The 9,588-nt window shown below is 47.7% G+C and overlaps 1 long non-coding RNA gene across 1 annotated transcript; it reads right to left on the bottom strand.

Moving 5' to 3' along the window:
• Nucleotides 1-6,639: 6,639 nt before the first annotated feature.
• Nucleotides 6,640-9,114, bottom strand: LOC144142536 (uncharacterized). The gene is made up of 2 exons (XR_013317004.1): nucleotides 8,594-9,114; nucleotides 6,640-8,372 (listed from the first exon to the last, which is right to left on the bottom strand). It is a non-coding gene; the product is annotated as an uncharacterized LOC144142536 (long non-coding RNA).
• Between the last annotated feature and the right edge of the window lie 474 nt (nucleotides 9,115-9,588).

The following is a 9,588-nucleotide window of genomic DNA, read 5'->3' on the forward strand; positions in this document are numbered from 1 at the left end:
ACGCCAGCAGTCAGAATCTCCGTTCCCAGGAGGCTGCAGTTCAGTTCCCGTGACAGCTTTTCTGTTACGAAAGTGCGTTGACTGCCACCGTCGAACATTAGCCTGGCCAAGCTCCCCTGCCTGCCACTCTCAACCCATTCTGTCACGGTTTCCAGTTGGACGGCCGGCCTCACGCTGCCTCTTTGCGTAGTCTGCAGACTGATAGGCGTGCTTGAATCCTCCTCTTTCCTTGCGTCGTTCGATCAGGCAGGTATGCGTTTAGGTGGGGTGTAATCAAGGGTCACACATGCTGGAAGCGTGTCGACCGTGACACTTGGCGCAACTCAGTATGCTTGTGCACATTCTCGCTGTATGATGCGGCATCGTGCATCTAAAACACCTTCTGTTTTGCTCCAACAAACGCTTCTTCTTTGTCAGATCAATTTTTTCGTCGCACACTCTTAGTCGCGTCACGGATAGCGTCCTATTTATATGCGGTTGGCAGCCTCAATACCGTGATATAAGAGGCCCTGACAGACTTCTTTTCCGTGACAAAACCTCAGGTGGTTACAGCATGCTTATATGCTGCGCCAACGACCCGTGTCACGGCTATATACTAGCGGACAGCCTGACGCCAGGAAATAAATAAAAAGAGGGGGTCAATCGCGACGCTCAGAGCGATATGTGTGGCGTGCGGCGCATGCGCGTATTCCCCCTCACACAATGGCCCGCAACCTTCCTTTGCGGCGGCCGACGACACGCGCCCGACGACGCGGTGACAGCCAAAAAACATAAAAAAAAACTTGCGCGCACATGCGCAGTAGGAGTGGAAAAAAGTTCGTGCGTGGCGAGTTGTGGTCCGGTAATTTGTCTTTAGCGCGCGTGCGCAGTATGGAGTAATTTCAGCGCGGAGCAAGTTGGGGTCCCGCGCTTTGACTCATGCTCTGTATAGTTCATACTCAGTTCCGAGCGTTCACACTTGACCACGTTCGCTTCCGCTGACATCAAATGTGTGCATCGAAATCAGTGTAACAGGAGAAGCAAGTGCGAATGCAGTTGCTTCCATAGGCCTTCTACATCATCGGAAGGGGTGTATTTCTACCCCCTCGTTTTCCCTTTCTCTCCCTGCGATACATATGTGGTGCAGGCTGGGAACCTCTTTCCCTCTCACAGTCACCTCACCTCACCTGAACCATAATTGAAGCCCGGAGAAAGTACTTTTTCTTTGTTTGGTAATATATTACATTAGGACATGAGGTATACCCGTCAGCTTTAGGCCAAACATTGGGCTTTATACAGTCAGCAGCCTGCAAAAAAGATGAGTTTCCTCCCTGTTCAGCAAGCTGCTGAAAATTCCATAAATGAAAGAATAATTTTATCTTGACAGGTCCTTATTTGCTCTTCCACAAAAGAATATTTTCATTTGTGTGTTCCATAAGGGCAATCTGCTAATATTTGTATTTGTTATTTCAGTATAAGTATTTCGTGTTCGTATTTGTATTTTTGATATCAAATAAAAAGAAAACATCGTTCCTTCGACATGGTGTCATTCATGTAATTTTAATCTCACACTTGTGCATGGTCATGAATTCGAAAATGACAAAATACTTAAAATTTACATACCCAACTCAGCTCTCTGCTCATGTCCCAAGCTTGTATGAGTAGACTATCACTTCAAGATCCGGATAGGTTTAAGGTATACAGATATTTGCTTTACAGCTTTGCTTGTAACATGGCATTATAAATATAGGGAGTTTTTTTTTAATTCGTGGTATGTGCATTGAGGCCTGATAGATCAGGTGGCAAAACACTGAGATTATAAAGGTAAAACCTCATTGCATCATAACTGAGGTCATGAAGGTGTTCCAGAAGTGCACAAGTCACAAATGTGTTAGCGCAATTGCAGCCATAGTAACACATTTATTGGTGGCAATGTTTTATACGGTCTAAACTTCAGATGCACAAGTGTGCATTCATTACCAAGTGCTATGGTTTTGGTGAACGACCTTGAAAATGTTGAAAATGCTCAACCGCGACCTTGCGCTTCCGCGTACAATAATATAACTCGTTAATAACTGAAGCGCGAGTTAAATGAGGCCACTTAAAAAAATTGCAGAAATTAAAAGAATTGTCTACTAATGCTCAGCATTCTTATAACGCTTCTCTTGAGTGTGAGTCTTTTAGAGCCACATTTCTTGAATATTCAAAGTCCTGTCCGTCAAATAATCTCCATTTACAATATTATAACGATCACAGGTGTTACTGGCGCCAAATCTGTATTTTTTGTAAATGAAGGGCGTTGCACGGCTCACCATTTCTCGTATTTTTTTATATTTTTCTTGGTTTGTCGTTTTTCAAAGTTATGTTCGGCCAATTCTCTCGATCTACGCTATGATAACAATTCCAAGTTTCCGCAAAATCTGCATTATTGTGGAAATGCAGGGTGTTATACTGTTTACCAGTTTGTTATTTTTTTATATTTTTTTATTTTTTGGTTTCTCAAAATTTGGTTCGACAAATGATCTTTACGATACTATAACGATTAAAGGTAGAACTTCCGCGAAAACTGCATTTTTATGGAAATGCAGGGGGTTACAAGCTACACGGCCGAGCGCCTATCCGGTCTGCGCGAGAAAACGCTAAGATATTCTTTGTGTGCTCGCGATCACCAATTCTTCAGGCGACGCGGCAATTCTGCAGGCGTCGCGACACAATGTTATATAGAATGAGTAATTTTTTATTGGTTCATTACATTACCAGAGACGTAATTTACTACCGCCCCCTATTTTAAAAATAAAGGTGAAGGCATGTAACAGCACCATCAGAAGAGCTACGACGAGCAGAAAAAATTAAGTACACCATTTAATGCTTGGTATACTTGCCACTCGTGACCAAACAGCTCTTACGTTCAGCACGACAGTGTGCTTTACGTGCTAGTTATTTGCATGCATTGTCATAGGAGGCACTTTCCGCCAATGGCCAAGAATACTTTTGGTTACAAGTCAGAAGAACTGTTATCAATTCCGTTTGCATCGATGGAATAAATCACCGCATGGCGCATCATACTGTTGAAACGGGCACACAGCATGACAAAAGGTTTCCGCTCGTAACAATGTACTTAAAGCCCTCCAAACCATAGTATTATGCCTCTTTGGTAGAGTGATTCGAAAACGGTGGTCTAAAGATAAAAATAAAAAATAAAAGTTCTAAAAATAACACATTCCACTCGAAGCGGAATGTGTTATTTAAGACTCATGCTTGACGCGCAACAGCATGCAGAATACTTATAAGCCCATGTTTGCACTCCCCAGCAACCCGGCGGTCGTGGAGCAGTGGTTATGATACCCGCCTCTTCATGTGTTGTAGTAGACCCAGGTTCGAGTCTCCGTAGGGGTGTGTATATGTGCCTATGTGCACTTTGTGTGTCTCGTATGATGTAACATATGTTAGAGCATTCGTCACGGGATGCTGACGTTGACCTGGCAATGCGAGCAAAAAAAAAAACGGATAAACTCGATTCTGGCCGATTGGCTGGTTTTTTTTCTTTTTTTTTTTTTGTGGAAAGCAACAAGGCCGCTTATTTGAGGGGCCGTATGATTTGGGGGCCGCTTCGTAAGCGGGAATAGATTAGCATAACGGGCCGCGTAAAAAAATTACGGCCAGTGGCCTGCCGAACACACGGCCCGGTGTTTAGGTGGCCCGCTGGTTAGGTGGCCCGCTGGTTAGGCGGCCCTCAATACGGCCGCTTAAACGCCGGGCCGCGTGTTCGGTGGGCCGCATGTTTGGCGGGCCGCTTGCGCGCGAGGCCGCCTGAACCACCGCTTTATAAGCGGCTTTAAAATGACGTGGCGGCCCGCCTGCATGCGGGTCGTATAACCAGGAATTGACTAAGAGTGCAGTCTTTCGCATCATGCTGTCGAACATCAGATCAAATTGCTATCTATTCGTTATTTGTTTCGATCCGAATTCATGTATTTGATATTCTCGATTTATTCGACACTCCGGAATGGACAGCCGAAAGTATAGCTTTTCGGTCAAGTCTTCCAAGATGTCATCCCAGGCTTGTCGCAAGACCCCGCCAACGCGGACCTTTCTTTATCAGTGCCAAGCTGTTGCCTTGCCTAGAGGTTCGACGAGCTCTCGGGGCCATCACCCTTTCCGTTCAAAGGCGGCACTGAAACGACTCCGCTGCCGACATACTTGCACGTAATTATCCGAACACTGTTCTAAATGGCGGCGTATAACTTCGCTTTGATTGGCTACGCCCGCGAATACTAGTGGTTACAATACTCTCTTTTTAGCGGAGCTTCTAAGCGGCGCTAAAAGCTCTGGAGCCAACGGCGTGTTACTTTTATATTTTGGCGACTACTAATTGCATTTGAATATAAATCTTCTAGTTCAAGTGCACCCATTAATTTTGTATTTACATTGTTTTAGTATCTGCTTAGAATTTAGTAAATTACAATCTGGTATATACGGCAGCCCACTGCATGAGCTGTGACAGATAATTGTCAAACTACTTCGGCGCCCCTGTGCTCCCACGGCCTGAAAACCCTCTGGAGTGATGGAGTAACCATGACAGCCGGCTTTACCCAGCGCTGGCAAAGATGACACAAAAGTACCTTTCAATTCGTGCTACCCAGGCGAGGAGCAAGAGGCCGTTCTGGAGAGCAGGAAATTTTGGCAGCAGCCGGCGAAAGCTGTTTCTCCTGGAGCATGTGGAGCAACTAGTATTTCACAACGGAAACTTGTGAGTACAATAAAGGAAAGCAGTCCATGTAATTTCTGAATAAACACTCAACTGGCAATAGTTTCACAGAAGGCTGCGCCACGTCAGTTCTAATTCTTAGTATGATCACACTTTGGTCAAATTTCTTCGTAAGTTGTGATGTGTACTATTCGAACTATTCGATTAGAAATTATTCGATCAAATTACTATTCGCTTCAAATTCCCGTTGAACCTCAAATTCATTATTCGCCTATCCCTAATAAAAATGTCAGATCACAATATAGGTGCAGTCCTCCACGACACAAGTGCTTCCACGAGGTTGCGGGCAGATGTACATTCATCGTTTTGCGGGTACAAGACGCTCATCACCTTCAAAGTCTCCTACTCTGGTCTGCAAAGAGTGTTCCCACCGCTCGTGCCATTGTGGGAAACACTTCTGAAAAGCGTTTTTCGAGATTGCGATTAGCCAGTACGTCGCATTTCGCATGATGTCTAATGTTGGCTCAAATCTGGTTCGTTTGGGGAGCTTTTAGCAGCGTAGCTGTTGTACTCTACAAGCCGTAAGTTCGCCGTTGAAGGAAAATATTAAAGCAGTTCCACTGCAAAGTGTAGAGAGCAGTTCCACTGCAGAAGTGCAGAGCAGTGATTCACCATAATGGGCTGTACCGCCGTTATCCGCTTACGGCTACCACCCCATGCAATTCAAATTTCCCGCCTACGGAGTGCTCGCGCGCCCCCTGCCTGAAACTGCGCCAGCGGGAGTTCTGTTCTCTTTGTGCTTTCCTCCCCGCACGGGCCGGCGTTGCACTGCCACATTTTGCGTTTACTATCGTAAAAACCAACCAAACGGACGTCCTTAACTAAATGAATGCGGACGCTGCAGGTTAATTAAATATATTTTCCCTCAAATTTACCCATAGTTTTCTTTGCGCTAAACAACGGGAAGATGTACGTTTTACGAGTTTCGAACGCTTATGACTATATAAACCGCTTGGCTTTCGAAGCCTCTGGGGTACGCCGCGAACAACAGCGTTACCCCGGGATACCGCCTTGGTGCTCTATATACTTGGGTCGAGTGAGCGAGCTAAGACGACAAGGCGAGCGCCTAAAGGGATCTGCAGTTAAAAAACTCCAATGCTAAATGTTGAAAATACACTCTGCTTAGGAGAGTGGCTACGAGTGTGCCAATCCTTCCCGAGCAACTTGCAGATCCCGCCACTGATGCCTCGAGTCGATGATGAAGAGCTGGTGGAAGTATACAATGGTGAGGTTGACTTTGTGCCCACCACTCGCCGCGGAGAAGACAACGACCTTTGCGATCCATTTGACGACGATTACTAGCACTTCAGATATGCAATTAAGCAATGATACTGAATCTTAGCTATGGGTCTGGCACTGCGCACATACAACACTCCATTCAAGCCTTAAGCATGTGTGCAAGCTTTCCTGATTTTTTTTCAGCTTCGAAAATAGCCAAAAGTCTCGCTGAACCATATCGCGAAACGTGTCCTCTCAGAAGACTAATTCCAGCCACTGACTACATCTGCGAGCTCAGAATAATTCACGCATGCGCGTGACGGTCGCCCCTCCAGATCTTCACGGAAGCAGCAGCTTGCACTTTGGTTTATGCGAAGAAGATTCGATGCTCTGGAACCACGAACAGCTGCTCATTAAACCGTACTTTCAGCATCTGGTCGCTGTTCGTGAACGGTGAAATTAAATGCGTCTGCTGTTGACCCTACTGCCCGATGCGCAAAACACGTCAGCGAGAGCATGGCCTTTGCGATCACCCCGCGTGCGTTTAGCAAACTCGCGCGGCAAAACGCGACAAAACCAGCCCGTAAAAAATGGCACTATGCCGACTAGTGCGCGCCCATGCAAAGTAGCAGTTCAGTGCCTTCGCACAGGCAAAAAAGAAAGACACCAATATGTTGACCATGACAGTGCTTTATTTGTGTTTAGACGGATAATGAAGAAATTGAATGAAAATCGTGAGAGCAAAAGCTCGCACATTCCTTGCATTCTATGGAACTTTTAAAAGGGGAGGCGCAGTCTAAAACGTCGTTTGCGCAACACATGCGCGTTGGAACATGCCCGAAGAAGCAGAAGGATAACAGGTGGGATGCAAACACGCGGCGCGTTGAAAATGCGCTGAAGACAGACGCCAAGTACACGCACCAGCTCGGTCATATTGAAAGAAAGTTCGTGGACGCAACTAAACAGGACAGTTTCTTTTTCTAGTTTGCGCGTCCAGCCGGGCCAGTCTTCACGCAAACGTTCAGCGGAAGGTCAAAGCAGAACTCTGTTCCTCAAGGGCAGCATTTGGTTGGTGTTGGTACCTGGGGGTTGTGTCGAAGTAACAGGTGGTGTTTGCGAGGGACTTAGCTGGTGCATTCCAGTATTGTGAAATACGAGTATCGTCACAAAGATGATAAAAGTGACCAGCGTAACGCAACCAATTGCGAAATAAAATGTTGAACGGGAGCAAGCGCGTGGCCTTTCTATGTCGGTCTCGCGTCCAAAGCCAGCATCACTAGCGGTGGGGTCACGAAAGGCCATGCTGTCAATTGCCTGCACAGGCATCAACGGCTGGCAAGCTGGTACTCCTCCACGCTCTTTGTCGAGCTCTGCTGTCTGGACATGCAACTCAGTACCCTCTGCGGAGCTGCTACTGCAGGTTCTACTGCGATTTTCTTGACTGGTGTCGTCGTCTCTGTCGCTAGAACTGCCTTCCGCTCCCCAAGGAATTACTGTTTGTGTTGTAGCTCTTCGGCGGGCTGCGGCGGTAATAAGCCCCAAGCGTAAAGTGGCAGCGTCGATAACGCTATCTGAATACGGAGTAGGCGGAGACTCGCACAACAGGTCAGTCGGCATCGGCGGGGCCGTATCGAGACTATCAGACAAGTCAATCTCCACTTCATAGAAGGACTGCTGTATCTCTTCAAGCACACCAAATGAAGAGTTGCTGTAAGTCCTGTAGCGCCGCCGCCGCGAGACTTCCTGCAGGGGATGGGATCCCACTCCATGAGAGGACTCATCGTTCAAGTAAAGTTGGCCGCCCGAACAGTAGCTGAATCTCCTGCGGTGTCGCTGTTCTGAGCGCTCCACAGCGGCATCGGGCGACTCCCGCAACACCGGAGGTAGATGTGATTGAAGCAACTTCGGTAGCGCCGAGAAAGAGCGGTCGATCATCACGGGACACCCAGATGTGCGAATGGGCGACCGGGTCGCCCTCCTGCTGCCTGCATCGTAATCCCGCCGAGACAGCCGCTCGAAACCGACGCTCAAGCCGCCAAAGTCCGTTTCTTCCTCACCACTGGCTGGTCTAGATCGGCATTCAACAAGTGGTGAAAAGGGTCGCTCAGCACCGCTGGTGCCATCAACAAAGGAAGCAACAAGTTCGCGGCGCTCCGCGATTGCCGGAGGGCACCGCAGAGTCCCGCTCGCGCCTTCCGCCTCATCGGGCGGTTGAGAGACTTGGATCCGCGCACTGGGGGAAGACGACCGCTGGCCATCTCTTGAAGCACAACTGGGGTTCGCATCCTCCTCAGTGACGCGTCGAAAGTCTCCACCGCGTGGAGAGAATCGCTGTAAGCCGCTAGTCCCAGCCAGGTCGGTGTCCTTCCCGTCAGGGTTCTGCATTGGGAACCTGCAAAAGTTCCAGCTGGAATAAAAAGCGGATAATGTATCGGTAAAAAAAAGACTGCTCTTTGCTTGCCCACTCCTCCAATCTCAGTGTCTACTTGTTATAAGACAGCAGAAAAAGAAGTGTCCACTCAGGTAATCGAAATTGCCTTACCTAGTACAGCAAGCCGCACCGAGCACGTTTACTGTTTTTCAGACGAGTCGCTTGAAGAAGCGCTCCGGTACGTACAAACACTTTACCTTTAAGCCGCAGAATGAAAACCGAGCTTTCGGCCGAAGCCCACAGGGATCAGTGACGTTGGTACCCTTCTGGAATGACCCACTTCACTCCTGCGCTGAAGCGAAATGAGGCTTGCCATGCTTAAGGCGTACAATATGTGTCCCTCACCCCAACATGCAGAACGGATAACCTATCATTATACTTTCTTCCTCTTGTAACTGGTTCCCCCACCACCGCAAGAAAAAGAAGAAAAACTCGTCGCATTTTTATGAATTTTGCGATACCACTTATCGCCGTATTACTTTCCAAAACAAACATGATTGTTCCACGTGACATCGATGTTTGCAGCGTTAAGCAACCACTGAAAAAGCGTCTCCCATGTTGGCACCAAACGCGCAAATAGTGTGGCGATGTCTTCTTTTTTTTTGGCTCGAAGTCATTTTATCTTACAGAGGTAGCCATGAATACGAGAGGCAATTCTTTCCCCTGTGGTGCGTCGGAAGAGTTGTTCGCGTTTTAGAAAATTTTAGCTAACTGTTTCTGCGTTCCGCTCCGGTATGGGCGGCATGTTCAGTGCAAGCGGAGCCAATGTCATTCGCGGCCAAGCGCGTCACGCATGCGCAATGGCGCTCCCGCTTGCTATCGGAGTGGAGCGGACCGGGAAAAACGGTCAGTTAAAACTCGCTTTTGTCATATGCTCACGGGCATGCCTCCAGAATGGGCCCACTTAGCAGTATGTCTGCCATAGGCACGTTGCGCTGATGCTTGCCTCGCAAGCAGCCACGCCGTTTTCTATATCCTGGTTGTTCGGGGGGTCATTTCTCTTGTGAAAGATGCCACGCATATCGCGGGCTCGGTTCGTAGCCTTCATATTACATAAGTGTCGGCGCTTTGTCCCAGACTTTAACAGCCGGGATTATCACGAGTCACGCACGGGTGTCCACACAAAGAAGGTATCTAAGGTAACGTCATGATAACAATGCCGAGAAGAACGAACAGCTTAAGTGGAGCATAC

The sequence above is a fragment of the Haemaphysalis longicornis genome, unplaced genomic scaffold (assembly GCF_048455015.1).
Source record: "Haemaphysalis longicornis isolate Haplotype H1 unplaced genomic scaffold, Haemaphysalis longicornis Haplotype H1 scaffold_1, whole genome shotgun sequence".
Lineage (NCBI taxonomy): Eukaryota > Metazoa > Arthropoda > Arachnida > Ixodida > Ixodidae > Haemaphysalis > Haemaphysalis longicornis.